Consider the following 21390-nt stretch of genomic DNA (forward strand, 5'->3'; position numbering starts at 1 on the left):
ATAATCTATTTTTTTAATGATGTTGATTGAAGGATATCAGGGATAACGCACCTGCTTCTTTTCAAAATAGTGCCATGGGATTTTTTACGTCCACCCAAGAGGGCAGATGAGGCCTCGGTTTAATGCCTCATCCAAAAGACGGCACCTCCGACAGTGCAGCACTCCCTCAGCACTGCACAGGAGTGTCAGCCCAGATTATGTGCGCAAGTCTCTGGAATGGGGCTTGAACCCACGACCATCCGACTCAGAGGCGAGGGTGCTACCCACGGAACCACGGCTGAAATGCATCAAACCTGCTCAGGCCTCTCGCTGAGCACACAGGATGGACGGCACAATCAGCCCCATCCCCCAATTCCCCCCCCCCCAACCCGCTCGCTCGCTGTCTGCCCGAAGGGAAAACCAGCCTGCGTCTTACAAATAGCAACCACTTTATTTGAGAGTAAATGATGATTTAGACAGACGACATTTTGTTCTGATTGGTCAAACACTTCCAGTTTGCTGTTTGTGGGATCTTGCTGTGTGCATATTAACTGCCACATTTTCCTACATCATTACAGTCATCATAGGCAGACCCTTGGAATCGAGGAAGACTTGCTTCCACTCTAAAAATGAGTTCTTAGGTGACTGAACAGTCCAAGCTCCACGTAGAGCGCTTGCTTTGGGAGTCTCGTGTCAGGCATGCGGACGATGTGGCCCGCCCAACGGAGCTGATCGAGGGTGGTCAGTGCTTTGATGCTGGGGATGTTGGCCTGAGCAAGAACATTGATGTTGGTGCGACTATCCTGCCAATGGATTGAGTCAATGCACAGTGATGTTAAACTGCAAAATGAAAGTCATAAATGCATATATCTGAGCACAGCCATTTCCTACTGCACTACTTCGTTGCATATTGTCAAAGTTAGTATTGAATGCCTTGCCCAGCTTCCGTCCCAACTGGGATACTGGCAGAGTCAGTGTTAATAAAATGAGTTGGCCTCTGCCTTCCATTCATTGCAGCAGAATGTTGATTGATGGCTCGAAGCTGGTCACAGATTGGTAGATTCAAGTCCTGATAGCCCAGTCTGAGGCATCATAGGGTACTAAGCAGCTCCTTCACACATTCAACTTGTTAGACCTCATTTTATTGTAAGGGACAGGCCAGAACTTGCACAGTCACTTTCTCAGGAGTAGGTGCCACAGTGAGTAACTAGATATTGTGGAAGCCCCAGGGCAAGAAAGGAGGTACAGGTAAATCAGGAGACGGACATCTGTGACAACTTGTGCATGACAATCAGATGAGCCAGCGATCTCACATCATCTCATATTTCCCTGCAGCGCTGGGGTATAAGCAGCAGCAACTGAAAGGAGGTGAGTGCTCTCTGTTTTATAGTTATTCCTTTCATAGGGCTACAGCTATGGTTGCACAGAAGCTGTGGAAGTGATTCACAGGGGGCCATCCCAGCAATAAAGGACGGTATTGGTGAAAGTGCCTGACAGATCGGCACAGCGGAGCACAAATTGTCAGTAGTATTCCGGGAGATTATCTCAACCACAAACACTGGGTTCTCATGTACAGCTAGCATCACAGCTTCAATTGTTCAGAAGTTAACAGACGACCCATTCAGTGAGCAGTGTTTTCCACAGTGTCGTCGGTAACTCTGGAATGTTGAGCTGCGTGTTTAGCTCTGTCTGTACGCATTAAACTGAACACCCCAGTTCGATCTTATCGCCCGTCCCGTGTCCTCAGCGAGAGGCCCAAGCAGTTCTGATGCATTTCAGCCGTGGCTCCGTGCACCTCTGATTCAGCAGGTTGTGGGTTCAAGTCCCACCCTAGAGACTTGAGCACATAAATCTAGGCTGACACTTTCAGTACAGTGCTGAGGGAGCGTTAAACCGAGGTCTTGTCTGCTCTCTCAGGTGGAAAAAAGATCCCATGGCACTATATTGAAGTGTCCAGTTGCAACATTCCTTGCTGCCGCAGTATGTAGATTGTTCCTGCAGAGGTGCTGCACTTGTGAGGCCAATGGCGAGCTCCTTCGAGAGTGCAGTTCCAAAGTCTGTGTGTAGCTGAGCCATGCCAAGCGACACCAAAACAACTTGTATTTATATAGCGCCTTTAACATAGTAACATGTCCAAAGGCATTTCACAGGAGCGTTATAAAACAAGATTTGACACCGAGCCACAAAAGGAGAAACTTGGGCAGGTGAACAAAAGAGGTTGGGTTTAAGGAGCGTCTTAAAGGAGGAGCGAGAGAGGCAGAGAGGTTTAAGGAGGGAATTCATTAGAGCCTAGGCAGCTGAAGGCACGGCCACCAATAGTGGAGCGATTATAGTCAAGGATGCTCAAGAGGCCAGAATTAGAGAAGCGCAGGGGGAGTTGTAGGGCTGGAGGAGATTACGGGATAGGGAGGGGCGAGGCCATAGAGGGATTTGAAAACAAGGATGAGAATTTTAAAACGCAGAAGGTCATGGGTTTGGTTTCCAGTGCCTGTGGAGTTCGGTGATCTTGGACAGGAAAATCCATCAAGGTTCTTGCCCCCAATTACTGTACAGCCAATGTAGTCACTGGAAATCGGCGCGATCCCGGCCTGCAAGACCATCAGCAGGCCGGGGCCATTATAGGGAGCAGCGTGTGCTGCTGCAGGAGGGCGACGGCTGACTGCAGTGCGGGCAGGTACAGCAGGAGCAGCGAGGTCAGGGCGAAGGAGCGGCAAGAGTTCATAGAGGGAAGTGACCGGGGCCAAGGAGAGGCGAGAGTTCGGGGCCCAGAAGAGGCGAGGGCCCAGGGGCAGCACGGGCCAGCCCACACTGCGATATGTGTGCGCACTAGGTCCGTGCAGCAGAGCAGGTCTCCAGTGGTCTTGGGTAATCCTTGCCACTGGACCAAGACCTAGCTCTGTCAAGCCCGTGTGGTGGCTGGTCTACAACGGCCACCACACGTTAAAAAAATCCAAGCACAGGCATCTTCCACCCTTCAGGATGTAGTTCAGGATCCAGATTATTAGGTCTTTCATTGAAACACCTGTGAACGCATCCCTTTTCGGTGTGGAAGCAAGTCATCCTCGCTTCGAGGGACTGCCTACGATTCTTGATGGGGTGGGAAAGTGTCTTCTGACTATAAGGGTCCTCCATGAAATGAGTTTGCGCAGATGTGGGTAGGAAATCACAGCACAAGACTACGTCATCATTAATTGGGGATCTCTCAGGGGAGGCCACTGGAGGGCTGATGTGGGCCAATATAGGGCATTCTCTGAGATAGAGAGGCATTTCTGGGAGTAATTTGTTATTTAATACTCCCGATGGTTTTGTCTGTAGGTTTGCCCGCACGCTGTCAGTATGGGTTTGATGTCACCACTTCACCAGGTCAGAGATCCCCGGAGCTAGTCAGCAAATAGTAGCCGGAACTGCCAGCTGTGACTGCCCTCTTTGTGTTACGCTCTCTGCCCCCAACAACCCCGACCAGGGAGATACTGCCCATGAGTGGGTGGGCAAAAATATGGCCGATGGAGTATAGGGCCCAAGTTTTGGCCTGAGTTGCTCCTGATTTTTTGGAGCAACTGGTTTAGAACGGAGTATCTTAGAAATTCAAATTCTCGGCATTTAGTTTGCTCAAGTTCGAGTCAGTTAGAACAGTTTCACTTTGGAACAGAATTTTTTTTTCAAAAGGGGGCCTGTTTTCAAAGTTTCGGCAGTGAAAACTTACTCCAAACTAACTTAGAATGGAGTAAGTGAAGATTTTTGTACACTTGAAAAAAGCTTGTCTACACTTTAGAAAATCAGGCGTAGGTTACAAATTAGGCATAGGGAACGAGGTGGGGGGGAGTGGGGGGGAAGGGAAGTCATTAAATTCTACAATCAATCCTTAGTTGTACTTATACAAATATTATACAAATAAATCCAACCTGAATAAAAATTTATAAGCAAAGAAAAGATTAAATAAACCATGTTCCTACCTGTGTGAAACAGCAGCAGCCTTCGAGCTGCTGTACTTCAGGCAGGCCTTTCATGTTAGAGACAGGCAGGGGTGTGGCGTCAGTGTCTCGACGGCAGCCCCAACAGCGGCAGCAGGCAGCCTTCGAGCTGAGCTGCGGTGCTTGAGGCAGGCCGTCATTCTCTTAGTGGCTGGCCGCGAAGAATCAACACCGGACGGACTTGAGGCCATTCAGCCATGGGATAGCAGCGACATCAGTGGCTGGCCGGCAGCCAAAGAATCAGCACCGGACGGACGTGAGGCCATTCGGCCATGGGATATCAGCGGCGTCAGTGGCTGGCCGGCAGCCGAAGAATCAGCACCTGACACACGCAGCTCTTTATGGTGCTTGAGGCCATTCGGCCACGCTTTAGGGGCGGCGTCAGTGGCTCGACGGCAGCCGAAGATACAGCAGCAGCCTTCGAGCTGTGAGGGGGACTGAGGCCATTTGGACAGGGAGAGGCAGCCACATCAACAGTTTTATACTTAAATTTGCAGAATGGGTGCTGCATTGTCAACACCACGTTTTATGCAATGGTTCGCCATCAATTCACTGCACAGGAGAGAATTGATTAGAACTCACCGCACCAGGAACGTCATAGCCCGTAGGCTGATGGGCAAGAGACCTTACCCACGTCGACAATATCGAGCCAGGCGCTCGTACCTGGACATGAGCGAGGCTGATTGTGTCAAAAGGCTGCGTTTTCGCAGAGAAGTTGTCACTGAGATCTGTGATATGGTGAGAGCAGATTTGCAGCCGAGAAGCAGAACGCCAACTGCCCTGTCTGTTGCAGTGAAGGTAACAGCTGCACTTTCTTTCTATGCCTCGGGATCGTTTCAGGCTACAACTGGAGATGTGTGTGCCATCTCTCAACATGCAATACATGCCTGCGTTTACCAGGTCACGGCTGCACTGTATGCGTGAAGGAATGACTTCACCAATTTCCCAATGACCGCACAAGCGATCCATGAGAGGGCTGAGGGTTTCTTCAGGATTGCCGGCTTCCCAAAGGTACAGGGCTGCATTGATTGTACCCACATAGCCTTGTGAGCACCTGAGGATTCTGAGCAGTACAGGAATAGAAAAGGTTTCCACTCCATTAATGTGCAGCTCGTGTGTGACGACAAGCAGTGCATCATGTCAGTCGATGCGAGATACCCTGGCAGCACCCATGATGCGTTCATCCTACGCGACAGCGTTATATCTGATATGTTTGAGCAGCAGCCAGAAGGGCAGAGCTAGCAACTGGGAGACAAAGGGTACGGCCTCGCCACCTGGCTCATGATGCCCATACGCGTAACACGGACAGAAGCTGACCGTCAATACAACATGGCGCACATTACGACGCGCAGCATCATTGAGAGGACCATTGGCATCTTGAAACAGCGATTTCAATGCCTGGACCATTCCGGAGGACAGTTGCAATACTCTCCTCAGATTTTCGGTCACTTCACTGTTGTGTGTTGTGTGCTGCATGCTTCATAACTTAGCCATCATGAGGCAGCAGGAGCTGGTAGTGGAACCAGAAGATCTACGTGAGGGTCCAGTGCATGATGATAGTATTACGGAAGACCAGGATGTGGATGATAACGATGATCAGGAAAGCATGCAAGTGCCTGATGCCGGAGCACGAGGTCGGAGGAGGGCCGTCCATCGTGCCCCTTTAACGATTGCTCGAGCCCTGCGCCAGCAGCTCATCCCTGAACACTTCAATTACTGATGCCTGAGGGCTCTGCAACCACTGTTGCGCATGGACATGTTTATTCTTTGGAGTTGTTCCTACATTGTGTTGTACTAATGGAAGATGATTCAGTTTTAATGAAAAAATATTTTATTAAAAAGTTAACATCACTCTAATAAAATATTTGTTGTATCAAACTATACTTTTTAATATGACTCTTGAAGATCACTTAAAAACTTTAAGATCACTTATAAACTTGTAAAGTTACAAAAGTTACAAAACAATTTCTATGTGAAAAATGTTACACTCTAAGATCACTTACACTTCAAGATCACTTTTTAGATGCAAAATTAAATAATTTACAGAATGTGAGAGCATTTACACTATAAGATCACTTGAAAACCCTGAGATCACTTATATGTTGTAAAGTTACAACACTTACAAAACAATTTCAATTTGAAAAACGCTACGACAGCTACATCAAGAACAAGAACAAAAGCAGCAAAGAAAGGCTGCAACCATCTCTCATCCAAATCTCGGTGAATGTTCACTTCCTCATGGGGGTGTCATTTGATTGGCTGGGCCCTTATTGCAGCAGCTACCTCAACCAGGCCCTCCCTGATCGCCTGTGCCGACACTTGCATGCCCTCCCTGACGGCCTATGCCATCGATTGCACTCCCTCGGACATTCCCTCCCTAAGTTCCTGTGTCATTACTGCTATTTCTCCCGTCAGGACCGTCAACTCTTCACCTACTGCACTGACGCCACCGATGAGTGATCGGGTAAGCTCATTGGTCTCCATACCCAATGCCACAACCTGAGTCGCATCTGTTGCACGCTGCATCTCAGGAGAGCGTGTCTCCAATCACCTTCTCCTCTGTCTGGGTCTGCCTTGTGGCAGCACTACACTGGGAGGCGCGGGCACGGACGGTGGGGTGCTCGGTGTTGCAAGCGGCACCACTACACAGGGAGGTGCGGGCTGGGACTGTGGGACGCTCTGTGTTCCAGACGGCTGAACTGGAGGGAGAGGCTCGGCTGGAATGGTGGGATGCTCTGTGTTGCAGACGGCAGTACTAGAGAGAGAGGCTCGGGCTGGGACGGTGGGACGCTCTGTGTTGCAGACGGCAGTACTAGAGAGAGAGGCTCGGGCTGGAATGGTGGGGCGCTCGATGTTCCAGACGACAGTACTCGAGTGCGAGCCGTGGGCTGGGATGTTGGACGAATGGGTGTAAACTGCTCCATGATATCAGCAGCAACACTGGGACCCGAAGCGTCGGAATCAAAACCATAGTAGGTGGAACCAGAACCTATGCGAGAGGGAGGCGCAGGCTCAGACGGTAGTGCAGTGACTGTAGAATGCTGCATTATACCAGCAGAAGCACTGGGACCCACAACATCGGAAGCGAAACCATGGAAGGTGGAACCAAGACCTATGCTAGGGGTTGAAACTCTGATGCCCCTTGATGGGGGCTCATAAACATAAAATTGGAAGCTCTCCCCTGCAGACATTTCAGTCATCGCTGCCATCACCCAGTCTGGTTCGTCCGCAGCTGGTTGTACTGGTTCTTGTTCTGTACCCTCAGGATCCTCAGGGTTGGCATCATCATCATCATCATCATCGTCATCATCCATCATGTTCTGTAAAATACATCAGAACAGTCAAATGCTTAACAGCAAGGGAGGGGGCCGGATGGGTGACATGAATACTCTCACACATAGCAGGCCAGGCAGCAGGTTGATTTAATGGGGCACGATGCATTTTCAGGACTTACCCTCTTCCTCGCGTGCGGGCCCAGCTTGTGCTGTACTGATTGCTTTTCTCCATGTACGACTCATCATAGCAGCTGCACTCTGTTCCAAGGGTGTCAGTGGATGCAGATTGAGCGTGCCTCCTCCTGTCCGAGTTGCCTCCCTTTTGTTGTGGGCCAATTTCTTCTGCAAAGAGTAAAATATAACTTTTTACAGAGTGTGTCAGTCTGCAAGGTGGGACATACAGATAGTCACGTTACAATTACGATTAAATTAAAAATGGGAAATATTACTTGCACTAACGACTTGACCAAGGTCGTGCCATTTCTTTTTACACTGGCTTCCAGATCTCATGGTATGCACCACTGCGCAGTAATCTTCTGCAACTTGGTTCCAGCATTTCTTCATTTCTTTTGGTGGTACTTTTATGTGACCTCTGTTGCTGGTATCTAGCTCCTGCCATCTCTGCTCAATTACGTTGACTAATATTTCTACTTCCTCATGCAAGAAATACTTTGTTCTTGGTGGACGTTGATCCATTGCAAAGTTGAATTGGCACTCTTATTTCTCAAAACACACAGTCCTTAATTTGCATACACCAATGCAGCACTGGTTCTGCAAGTTTAGCAGTGAAACATAGAAACATAAAAACATAGAAAATAGGTGCAGGAGTAGGCCATTCGGCCCTTCTAGCCTGCACCACCATTCAATGAGTTCATGGCTGAACATGCAACTTCAGTACCCCATTCCTGCTTTCTCGCCATACCCCTTGATCCCCCTAATAGTAAGGACTTCATCTAACTCCTTTTTGAATATATTTAGTGAATTGGCCTCAACAACTTTCTGTGGTAGAGAATTCCACAGGTTCACCACTCTCTGGGTGAAGAAGTTTCTCCTCATCTCGGTCCTAAATGGCTTACCCCTTATCCTTAGACTGTGTACCCTGGTTCTGGACTTCCCCAACATTCGGAACTTTCTTCCTGCATCTAACCTGTCTAAACCCATCAGAATTTTAAATGTTTCTATGAGGTCCCCTCTCATTCTTCTGAACTCCAGTGAATACAAGCCCAGTTGATCCAGTCTTTCTTGATAGGTCAGTCCCGCCATCCCGGGAATCAGTCTGGTGAACCTTCGCTGCACTCCCTCAATAGCAAGAATGTCCTTCCTCAGGTTAAGAGACCAAAACTGTACACAATACTCCAAGTGTGGCCTCACCAAGGCCCTGTACAACTGTAGCAACGCCTCCCTGCCCCTGTACTCAAATCCCCTCGCTATGAAGGCCAACATGCCATTTGCTTTCTTAACCGCCTGCTGTACCTGCATGCCAACCTTCAATGACTGATGTACCATGACACCCAGGTCTCGTTGCACCTCCCCTTTTCCTAATCTGTCACCATTCAGATAATAGTCTGTCTCTCTGTTTTTACCACCAAAGTGGATAACCTCACATTTATCCACATTATACTTCATCTGCCATGCATTTGCCCACTCACCTAACCTATCCAAGTCGCTCTGCAGCCTCATAGCATCCTCCTCGCAGCTAACACTGCCACCCAACTTAGTGTCATCTGCAAATTTGGAGATACTACATTTAATCCCCTCATCTAAATCATTAATGTACAGTGTAAACAGCTGGGGCACCAGCATAGAACCTTGCGGTACCCCACTAGTTACTGCCTGCCATTCTGAAAAGTCCCCATTTACTCCTACACTTTGCTTCCTGTCTGACAACCAGTTCTCAATCCATGTCAGCACACTACCCCCAATCCCATGTGCTTTAACTTTGCACATTAATCTCTTGTATGGGACCTTGTCGAAAGCCTTCTGATCAACTGGTTCTCCCTTGTCCACTTTACTGGAAACATCCTCAAAAAATTCCAGAAGATTTGTCAAGCATGATTTCCCTTTCACAAATCCATGTTGACTTGGACCTATCATGTCACCTCTTTCCAAATGCGCTGCTATGACATCCTTAATAATTGATTCCATCATTTTACTTACTACCGATGTCAGACTGACCGGTCTATAATTCCCTGTTTTCTCTCTCCCTCCTTTTTTAAAAAGTGGGGTAACATGGCTACCCTCCACTCGATAGGAACTGATCCAGAGTCAATGGAATGTTGGAAAATGACTGTCAATGCATCCGTTATTTCCAAGGCCACCTCCTTAAGTACTCTGGGATGCAGTCCATCAGGCCCTGGGGATTTATCGGCCTTTAATGCCATCAGTTTCCCCAACACAATTTCCCGACTAATAAGGATTTCCCTCAGTTCCTCCTCCTTACTAGACCCTCTGACCACTTTTATATCCGGAAGGTTGTTTGTGTCCTTCTTAGTGAATACCGAACCAAAGTATTTGTTCAATTGGTCCGCCATTTCTTTGTTCCCCGTTATGACTTCCCCTGATTCTGACTGCAGGGGACCTACGTTTGTCTTTACTAACCTTTTTCTCTTTACATACCTATAGAAACTTTTGCAATCCGTCTTAATGTTCCCTGCAAGCTTCTTCTCATACTCCATTTTCCCTGCCCTAATCAAACCCTTTGTCCTCCTCTGCTGAGTTCTAAATTTCTGCCAGTCCCCGGGTTCGCTGCTATTTCTGGCCAATTTGTATGCCACTTCCTTGGCTTTAATACTATCCCTGATTTCCCTTGATAGCCACGGTTGAGCCACCTTCTCTTTTTTATTTTTACGCCAGACAGGAATGTACAATTGTTGTAGTTCATCCATGCGGTCTCTAAATGTCTGCCATTGCCCATCCACAGTCAACCCCTTAAGTATCATTCGCCAATCTATCCTAGCCAATTCACGCCTCATACCTTCAAAGTTACCCTTCTTTAAGTTCTGGACCATGGTCTCTGAATTAACTGTTTCATTCTCCATCCTAATGCAGAATTCCACCATATTATGGTCACTCTTCCCCAAGGGGCCTTGCACAACGAGATTGCTAATTAATCCTCTCTCATTACACAACACCCAGTCTAAGATGGCCTCCCCCCGAGTTGGTTCCTCTAAAAAACCATCCCTTATCCTCCTCCATCGTATTGCTTCCAGTTTGGTTAGTCCAATCTATGTGCATATTAAAGTCACCCATTATAACTGCTGCACCTTTATTGCATGCACCCCTAATTTCCTGTTTGATGCCCTCCCCAACATCACTACTACTGTTTGAAGGTCTGTACACAACTCCCACTAACGTTTTTTGCCCTTTGGTGTTCTGCAGCTCTACCCATATAGATTCCACATCATCCAAGCTAAACTCACTGATTTAAGCAGGTGATTTTTTTCAACAGTGCTGCTAAAAGCACTCCCTCACACACAGAAATATCACAAAAATTAAGTTACAAGCCTTTGCAGGGGTCCAAGAGACAAATCTTCACTTTTTTTCCAGTCCTTTTAAAAATGGCCGAGTGCCAATGTTTGTTTGACACTGCGCATGCGCACACGCTCCAACGCGCACACGCAGGGTTGCCGGCACCACGTTGGCTCATTTAAATTGGACCCGCCCCCCACTACTTACAGAATCGGCGCGAGTGTTTGGCTCCGTCCCCCGCTGTGAAGAGCGCGCCGCGCCAAGCTGAGATCGAGCTCCGAGGAGCTGGAGAATATCGTAGTTTTTTTTCTAGCGCAGTTTTAGGCGTGAAGAACAGGCGTGCAGCTCGGAGGTGCGCCGTTTTCGGCGTGGGCTGAAACTTGGGGCCATTATATGGGGAAAAATGTGATGGTATCCACTTTGGCAGAAATAATAGAAAAGCAAATTATAATTTAAATGGAGAAAAATTGCAAAGTGCTGCAGTACAGAGGGACCTGGGGGTCTTTTGTGCATGAAGCACAAAAAGTTAGTATGCAGGTACAGCAAGTAATCAGGAAGGCTAATGGAATGTTGGCCTTTATTGCAAGGGGGATGGAGTATAAAAGCAGAGAAGTCCTGCTACAACTGTACAGGGTATTGGTGAGAACACACCTGAAATACTGCGTACAGTTTTGGTCTCCATATTTAAGGAAGGATATACTTGCATTGGTGGCAGTTCAGAGAAAGTTCACTAGGTTGATTCCGGAGATGAGGGGGTTGAATTATGAGGAAAGGTTGAGTAGGTTGGGCCTGTACTCATTGGAGTTCAGAAGAATGAGAGGTGATCTTATAAGATAATGAGGGGGCTCGGCAAGGTGGATGCAGAGAGGTTATTTCCACTCATAGCGGAAACTAAAACTAGGGGACATAGTCTTAGAATAAGGGGCTGCCCAGTTAAAACTGAGACGAGGAGAAATTTCTTCTCTCAGAGGGTTGTAAATCTGTGGAATTCTCTGCTCCAGAGAGCTGTGGAGACTGGGTCATTGAATATATTTAAGGCGGAGTTAGATGGATTTTTGAGCGATAAGGGAATAAAGGGTTATGGGGAGCGGGCAGGGAACATAAGAACATAAGAAATAGGAGCAGGAGTCGGCCATTTGGCCCCTCGAGCCTGCTCTGCCATTCAATACGATCATAGCTGATCTGATCATGGACTCAGCTTCACTTCCCCGCCCATTCCCCATAAACCCTTATCCCCTTAACGTTTGAGAAACTGTCTATTTCTGTCTTAAATTTATTCAATGTCCCATTGAATGGCGGAGTAGGCTTGAGGGGCCAAATAGCCGACTCCTGCTCCTATTTCTTATGTTCTTAAATCCTTCGCTGCTTGGTGCAGGGGCGGAGCAGAGTGAGGATTCCAGCCAATGACTGTCAGTGCTCTGACACATGGTCCAATCCCTCCGACTTACAGTTGTAAATGTTCACAAGCCACTCTTTACTGATGCTGTTCCAAATGACGGAGCGGCACATTAAAGGCACTGCTGTCTTTGTCACAAATCCTGGGACCTTTCGATTGTACTAAACATCGTACACAAGCGATGCTGTCATACGCTTTGCTCACAACTAGTGTTTGCCGAAAAGCGATTCTGCTCTGGTCAATAGAGGGATTCCAGGCAACTGGATATGAGATCATCACTGGCAGCACAGACACAGTACTTAACAACTGAGATAAAAACAGAAAATGCTGGAAATCTCAGCAGGTCAGGCAGCAACCATCGAGAGAAACAGACAGTTAACGTTTCGGGTCGACGACCCTTCATCAGAACTGGCAAATATTCGAAAGGACAGATTCTTAAGGAGCACTGAAAGGGGGAGGGGAGGAAAGAACAAAAGGGAAGGTCTGTGATAGGGTGGAAGGCAGGAGATGGGGATGGGCTGAATTGAAATGGTACTGGCAGAAGTTAGAAAAAGGTTAGTCAAGATAAAGTGTGAATGGCAGAGTAATGACCAGCTGCCCATTGGAGACACAGAGGAAAAAAACATAAGATCGGGGGGGCCGGGGGGCCGGGGGGCCGGGGGCTCGGGGGGCCGGGGGCTCGGGGGGGGGGAGAAGGAGGGAGCCAAAAATGGGCAGCGGTTACGCTCTGAAATTGTTGAACTCGATGTTGAGTCCAGAAGGCTGTAAAGTGTGTAAACGAAAGATGGCATGCTGTTCCTCGAGCTTGTGTGGAACTTCATTGGAACAGTGTAGGAGACCGAGGACGGAGAGGTCAGAGTGGGAGTGGAACGAGGAAGTAAAGTGACAGGCGACCGGAAGCTCGGGGTCACGCTTACGGACTGAACGGAGGTGTTCCGCAAAGCGGTCACCCAATTTTCTTTTGACTTAACAACTGACGACAGGCTCCTTCAATCAGCCCTCGCAATTTGTAAAAGCACGCACTGCGAGCAACTGATGCGAATAAGATGGTTTAACAAATGAAAGTCAAACGTATAGGTTTGCCACACCAAATGCATCCAATTTCCTGAGTCAGGGTCATGATGGGGTCAAAGCAGAAGGCCCACCCCATGCCAACAACAGGAAAATCTAGACCATAGTTTCTGTGGAGCAACAGCAATTTAAATTAATTGCAGAATGCAGAAGCCCAGTCATGGCCCCTTATTCCTAAGCAGTCAGCAATTTATTGTTACTTTGACCAGCTCCGCTGGGCAGGCCACATTGTCCACATGCCAGACACGAGACTCCCAAAGCAAGCGCTCTACTCGGAACTCCTTCAGGGCAAACGAGCCAAAGGTGGGCAGCAGAAACGTTACAATGATCAGGGCTGGGAACTCAACATCCAGGGGTATTCAACATTCAGGAAGGATAGAATAAAAGGAAAAGGAGGTGGGGTAGCATTGCTGGTTAAAGAGGAGATTAATGCAATAGTTAGGAAAGACATTAGCTTGGATGATGTGGAATCTATATGGGTAGAACTGCAGAACACTAAAGGGCAAAAATCGTTAGTGGGAGTTGTGTACAGACCTCCAAACCGTAGTAGTGATGTTGGGGAGGGCATCAAACAGGAAATTAGGAGTGCATGCAATAAAGGTGCAGCAGTTATAATGGGTGACTTTAATATGCACATAGAGTGGGCCAGCCAAACTGGAAGCAATACGATGGAGGAGGATTTCCTGGAGTGCATAAGGGATGGTTTTCTAGACCAATATGTCGAGGAAACAACTAGGGGGAGGCCATCTTAGACTGGGTGTTGTGTAATGAGAGAGGATTAATTAGCAATCTCATTGTGCGAGGCCCCTTGGGGAAGAGTGACCATAATATGGTGGAATTCTGCATTAGGATGGAGAATGAAACAGTTAATTCAGAGACCATGGTCCAGAACTTAAAGAAGGGTAACTTTGAAGGTATGAGGCATGAATTGGCTAAGATAGATTGGCTAATGATACTTAAGGGGTTGACTGTGGATGGGCAATGGCAGACAGTTAGAGACCGCATGGATGAATTACAACAATTGTACATTCCTGTCTGGCGTAAAAATAAAAAAGGGAAGGTGGCTCAACCGTGGCTATCTAGGGAAATCAGGGATAGTATTAAAGCCAAGGAAATGGCATACAAATTGGCCAGAAATAGCAGCGAACCTGGGGACTGGGAGAAATTTAGAACTCAGCAGAGGAGGACAAAGGGTTTGATTAGGGCAGGGAAAATGGAGTACGAGAAGAAGCTTGCAGGGAACATTAAGGCGGATTGCAAAAGTTTCTATAGGTATGTAAAGAGAAAAAGGTTAGTAAAGACAAACGTAGGTCCCCTGCAGTCAGAATCAGGGGAAGTCATAACGGGGAACAAAGAAATGGCAGACCAATTGAACAAGTACTTTGGTTCAGTATTCACTAAGGAGGACACAAACAACCTTCCGGATATAAAAGTGGTCAGAGGGTCTAGTAAGGAGGAGGAACTGAGGGAAATCTTTATTAGTCGGGAAATTGTGTTGGGGAAATTGATGGGATTGAAGGCCGATAAATCCCCAGGGCCTGATGGACTGCATCCCAGAGTACTTAAGGAGGTGGCCTTGGAAATAGCGGATGCATTGACAGTCATTTTCCAACATTCCATTGACTCTGGATCAGTTCCTATCGAGTGGAGAGTAGCCAATGTAACCCCACTTTTTAAAAAAGGAGGGAGAGAGAAAGCAGGGAATTATAGACCGGTCAGCCTGACCTCAGTAGTGGGTAAAATGATGGAATCAATTATTAAGGATTTCATAGCAGCGCATTTGGAAAATGGTGACATGATAGGTCCAAGTCAGCATGGATTTGTGAAAGGGAGATCATGCTTGACAAATCTTCTGGAATTTTTTGAGGATGTTTCCAATAAAGTGGACAAAGGAGTACCAGTTGATGTGGTATATTTGGACTTTCAGAAGGCTTTCGACAAGGTCCCACACAGGAGATTAATGTGCAAAGTTAAAGCACATGGGATTGGGGGTAGTGTGCTGACATGGATTGAGAACTGGTTGTCAGACAGGAAGCAAAGAGTAGGAGTAAATGGGTACTTTTCGGAATGGCAGGCAGTGACTAGTGGGGTACCGCAGGGTTCTGTGCTGGGGCCCCAGTTGTTTACATTGTACATTAATGATTTAGACGAGGGGATTAAATGTAGTATCTCCAAATTTGCGGATGACACTAAGTTGGGTGGCAGTGTGAGCTGCGAGGAGGATGCTATGAGGCTGCAGAGTGACTTGGATAGGTTAGGTGAGTGGGCAAATGAATGGCAGATGAAGTATAATGTGGATAAATGTGAGGTTATCCACTTTGGTGGTAAAAACAGAGAGACAGACTATTATCTGAATGGTGACAGATTAGGAAAAGGGAAGGTGCAACGAGACCTGGGTGTCATGGTACATCAGTCATTGAAGGTTGGCATGCAGGTACAGCAGGCGGTTAAGAAAGCAAATGGCATGTTGGCCTTCATAGCGAGGGGATTTGAGTACAGGGGCAGGGAGGTGTTGCTACAGTTGTACAGGGCCTTGGTGAGGCCACACCTGGAGTATTGTGTACAGTTTTGGTCTCCTAACTTGAGGAAGGACATTCTTGCTATTGAGGGAGTGCAGCGAAGATTCATCAGACTGATTCCCGGGATGGCGGGACTGACCTATCAAGAAAGACTGGATCAACTGGGCTTGTATTCACTGGAGTTCAGAAGAGTGAGAGGGGACCTCATAGAAACGTTTAAAATTCTGACGGGTTTGGACAGGTTGGATGCAGGAAGAATGTTCCCAATGTTGGGGAAGTCCAGAACCAGAGGTCACAGTCTAAGGATAAGGGGTAAGCCATTTAGGACCGAGATAAGGAGAAACTTCTTCACCCAGAGAGTGGTGAACCTGTGGAATTCTCTACCACAGAAAGTAGTTGAGGCCAATTCACTAAATATATTCAAAAGGGAGTTAGATGAAGTCCTTACTACTCGGGGGATCAAGGGGTATGGCGTGAAAGCAGGAAGGGGGTACTGAAGTTGCATGTTCAGCCATGAACTCATTGAATGGCGGTGCAGGCTAGAAGGGCTGAATGGCCTGCTCCTGCATCTATTTTCCATGTTTCTATGTTTCTAAGGACACCCTCAAAGCCTCCCTGATAAAGTGCAACATCCCCACCGAAACCTGGGAGTCCCTGGCCAAAGACCGCCCTAAGTGGAGGAAGTGCATCTGGCAGGGCGCTGAGCACCTCGAGTCTTGTCGCCGAGAGCATGCAGAAGTCAAGCGCAGGCAGCGGAAGGAGCATGCGGCAAACCTGTCCCACCCACCCCTTCCCTCAACGGCTATCTGTCCCAAATGTGACGGTGACTGTGGCTCTCGTATTGGACTGTTTAGCCACATAAGGACTCATTTTAAGAGTGGAAGCAAGTCTTCCTTGATTCCGAGGGACTGCCGATGATGATGATGAGTTAATTTAGAATTGGTGTCTATGTCATAGGGGAGGCAAGTTTTCTAAACCATTAAACCAAAGCTTAACTATTGAATGTTAAAGTCAATCTTCAAAATCGTCAAATGGAAAGGACACCCGTGTAATCAAGGGAGCCTGTTTGTTTCTTCAGTCTTCTCCTCCGTTGGTCACCTGTGTGTAGGGGAATGGGGATTGTGTCCCTGTGTGTAGGGGGAATGGGGATTGTGTCCCTGTGTATAGGGGGAATGGGGATTGTGTCCCTGTGTGTAGGGGAATGGGGATTGTGTCCCTGTGTGTAGGGGGAATGGGGATTGTGTCCCTGTGTGTAGGGGGAATGGGGATTGTGTCCCTGTGTGTAGGGGGAATGGGGATTGTGTCCTTGTGTGTAGGGGAATGGGGATTGTGTCTCTGTGTGTAAGGGGAATGGGGATTGTGTCTCTGTGTGTAGGAGGAATGGGGATTGTGTCTCTGTGTGTAGGGGGAATGGGGATTGTGTCTCTGTGTGTAGGGGGAATGGGGATTGTCCCTGTGTGTAGGGGGAATGGGGATTGTCCCTGTGTGCAGGGGGAATGGGGATTGTGTCCCTGTGTGTAGGGGGAATGGGGATTGTGTCCCTGTGTGTAGGGGAATGGGGATTGTGTCCCTGTGTGTAGGGGGAATGGGGATTGTCCCTGTGTGTAGGGGGAATGGGGATTGTGTCTCTGTGTGTAGGGGGAATTGGAATTGTGTCTCTGTGTGTAGGGGAATGGGGATTGTGTCCCTGTGTGTAGGGGGAATGGGGATTGTTACGTCCTTACTACACAGTATAAATGCACACGAGGCCCATGCTTGAGCGAAGGTCAGTCTGTGACCTGTCCTTTATTCCTTAGCACTCAAGTGATGAAGGTGGGTGGAGCTTCCCCTTTTATACCTGAAGGTCCAGGTTAGGAGTGTCTCCCACCTAGTGGTCAGTGTTCTCACGGTGTACAACTTAGGTCAGTTTATACATGGGTTACAATGCTGGTTGAATACATGACATCACCTCCCCCCCCAAAGTCTTATTGGGATCACAGGTTGAGTCTCTCTGGTGGTTTACGCTCCCTTGTAGAGCGCCTGAGTTGGGGCTCCGGTTGTTGGGCGCTAGCCTGAGTGTCTGCTGTTTGCAGTGCCTCAGGCCTGTCCGGACTGCCCACAGTGACTGGGCTCTCCTCCCTTTGGTTCCGGTGTTCGGTCACCTGTGGTGGAGTGAACTCTATATCGTGTTCTTCCTCTGCTTCTTCTATGGGGTTGCTGAACCTCCTTTTTGTTTGATCCACATGTTTGCGGCAGATTTGTCCATTGGTAAGTTTAACTACCAGAATCCTATTTCCCTCTTTGGCAACCACAGTGCCTGCGAGCCATTTGGGCCCTGCAGCGTAGTTGAGGACAAAAACAGGATCATTTACATCAATACATCGCGCCCTCGCATTCCTGTCATGGTAGTGATATTGTGACTGGCGCCTGCTCTCGACAATTTCTTTCATGGTGGGGTGTATAAGGGATAATCGGGTTTTGAGCATCCTTTTCATTAGTAGCTCTGCGGGTGGAACCCCTGTGAGCGAGTGTGGTCGGGATCTATAGGCCAACAGGAGACGTGATAAGCGGGTTTGTAGGGAACCCCCTTGGAATCTGAGCATCCCCTGTTTGATTATCTGCACTGCTCGGTCTGCCTGGCCGTTTGAGGCCGGCTTGAACGGTGCCGTGCTAACATGGTTAATTCCATTGCCTGACATGAAGTCCTGGAATTCAGTGCTTGTGAAGCACGGGCCATTGTCGCTGACCAAGATGTCCGGTAGACCGTGGGCAGCGAACATTGCCCGTAGACTTTCTACCGTGGCAGAGGATGTGCTTGAATTTAAAATGTCAGACTCGATCCATTTGGAGTAGGCGTCCACGACAACCAAAAACATTTTCCCCATGAAAGGACCTGCGTAGTCCACATGGATGCGTGACCAAGGCTTGGCGGGCCATGGCCAGGGGCTAAGGGGGGCTTCCCTGGGCGCATGGCCCAGCTGGGCACACGTGTTGCACCTGCGAACATAAAGTTCCAGATCTGCGTCTATCCCTGGCCACCAAACGTGTGACCTGATAATTGCCTTCATCATGACAATGCCCGGGTGCTCATTGTGGAGTTCTCTGATGAACACCTCTCTGCCCATCTGGGGCATGACTACGCGGTTTCCCCACAGTAGGCAATCGGCCTGAATCGAGAGTTCATCCTTGCGCCTGTGAAATGGTTTAAATTTCTCAGGGCATGCCCTGTACGTGGCTGCCCAGGCCCCATTCAGGACACATTTCTTGACTAGAGACAATAGCGGGTCTCTATTTGTCCAGACTTTAATCTGACGGGCTGTCACGGGTGAGCCTTCGCTTCCGAAAGCTTCAACAGCCATGACCATCTCAGCACCATGCTCGGTAGCCCCCTCAGTGGTGGCTAGTGGGAGCCTGCTGAGTGCATCAGCGCAGTTTTCGGTGCCCGGTCTGTGCCGAATTGTGTAGTCATAGGCAGCTAACGTGAGTGCCCACCTCTGTATGTGGGCCGATGCGTTTGCATTTATGGCCTTGTTGTCGGCCAAAAGGGACGTTAGGGGTTTGTGATCTGTCTCCAGCTCAAATTTCCTGCCAAACAGGTACGGGTGCATTTTCTTTACCGCATATACACATGCGAGCGCCTCCTTTTCTACCATCCCGTAGCCCCTTTTTGCCTGGGACAGACTCCTGGAGGCATAAGCTACCGGCTGTAACTGACCCTTGGCATTGACATGCTGCAACACATAGGATGACGCATCGCACGTTAACACAAGTTTCTTACATGGGTCATATAGCGTTAACAGATTGTTGGAACATAACAAATTGCGTGCTCTATTAAAAGCCCTTTCCTGGCTGTCCCCCCAGACCCATTCGCGACCTTTGCGTAGGAGCACGTGTAGCGGCTCTAGCAGCGTGCTCAATTTGGGAAGGAAGTTACCAAAATAGTTCAGGAGCCCCAGGAACGAATGCAGCTCCGTTGTGTTATGGGGTCTGGGTGTTCTCTGGATCACTTCCGTCTTGGACGCAGTAGGGCTGATCCCGTCTGCTGCTACCCTCATCCCCAGGAATTCTACCTCTGGAGCTAGGAAGACGCACTTCGCCTTTTTCAGTCGCAGCTCTACCCGGTCCAGTCTGCGTAGCACCTCCTCTAGGTTGTGGAGGTGTTCTTCAGTATCATAACCCGTGATGAGGATGTCGTCCTAAAAAACCACCGTCCCTGGAATCGACTTGAGGAGGCTTTCCATATTTCGTTGGAAGATCACGGCGGCCGAGCGAATCCCGAACGGACATCTGTTGTACTCAAACAACCCCTTGTGTGTCGTGATGGTGGTCAGCTTCTTTGACTCACTCGCCAGCTCCTGGGTCATGTAAGCTGAGGTCAGGTCCAATTTTGAAAAAAGTTTGCTACCGGATAGCGTCACAAAGAGGTCCTCCACTCTCGGTAGCGGATACTGGTCTTGGAGTGACACCTGATTGATGGTGGCCTTGTAATCGCCACATATCCTGACCGACCCATCCGTCTTGAGCACCGGCACAATCGGGCTCGCCCAGTCACTGAATTCGACTGGCGAGATGATGTCTTCCCTCAGCAGGCGGTCCAATTCGCCTTTTCAGCATCTTTTCCCGCATCACGTACGGCACCGCTCTGGCCTTGTGGTGCACTGGTCTGGCATCCGGGTTTATGTGAATCACTACCTTGGTCCCCATGAAAGTGCCAATGCCGGGTTGAAATAATGAGTCAAATTTGTCCAGGACCTGTGAGCATGATACTCGCTCCACAGAGGAAATTGCATTGACATCGCCCCATTTCCAGTTCATGACGGCAAGCCAACTCCTCCCCAATAGTGCGGGACCGTCCCCTGGGACAATCCAGAGTGGCAACCTGTTCTCCGAATCTTTGTGGGTCATGACTACCGTGGCACTGCCTAGCAGCGGAATGATCTGCTTTGTGTAAGTCCGTAGCTGTGCGTCAATCGGCGATAATTTTGGCCTCCTGGCCTTGGATGCCCACAACTTTTCGAACTGTTTGATACCCATCAGGGACTGGCTGGCACCCGTGTCTAACTCCACTGATACTGGGATGCCATTGAGGAGCACTTTCATCATTATCGGTGGCGTCCTGGTGTATGAACTATATACGTGCTCCACATGAACTCGCTGAACTTCAGCTTCCAGCGATTTCCCCCAGTGTCCAATTCTGCAATTTCTGCAGGTATTTTGCTCATCTCTGCAAACTCCGGCAGAATGTATGCCTCCACGCCTCCAGCATGAGTTGCGGTTTGAAACAAAAGGTCCCTTGCCAGTCGATCGTCCCTGACTGCCCCTGTTATTGTCCTTGAGTACACCATTAACAGTGTTGATGGCCCCATTACTGGCCGCATTGTCCCTTGCAATGGCGTGAATCGCTGTTCAGCTTGCCATTGTCTCTGTCGAACTCCCCCTCTGGGTTCGACTACATGTTGGGGCATGCCTGACTGCCCTTGTCTGCCTGGAGAACTGTGTGCTGCTTTAACAATGTTGAATATCTGTCCCAACTATTCCTTAACACAGTACCTCTCGTCTGTTCTGCTAGTGGCCATGCTCGCGTGGTTTAAATCCCAGTTTCTTGTCGCCATTGATACGTCCTTACTACACAGTATAAATGCACACGACGCCCATGCTTGAGAGAAGGTCAGTCTGTGACCTGTCCTTTATTCCTTAGCACTCAAATGATGAAGGTGTGTGGAGCTTCCCCT

At 48.6% G+C, this 21390-nt stretch overlaps 1 protein-coding gene across 1 annotated transcript in view; it reads left to right on the top strand.

Moving 5' to 3' along the window:
• The first annotated feature begins 1318 nt into the window (after positions 1-1318).
• Positions 1319-21390, top strand: part of LOC139234742 (fatty acid-binding protein, intestinal-like) — a 44040-nt gene continuing 23968 nt past the window's right edge. The window contains exon 1 of the mRNA XM_070865428.1: positions 1319-1347. The gene's annotated coding sequence lies outside the window, so the exon portion shown is untranslated. The remainder of the gene's footprint in view (positions 1348-21390) is intronic.

The sequence above is a fragment of the Pristiophorus japonicus genome, chromosome 22, assembly GCF_044704955.1.
Source record: "Pristiophorus japonicus isolate sPriJap1 chromosome 22, sPriJap1.hap1, whole genome shotgun sequence".
Taxonomy (NCBI): domain Eukaryota; kingdom Metazoa; phylum Chordata; class Chondrichthyes; family Pristiophoridae; genus Pristiophorus; species Pristiophorus japonicus.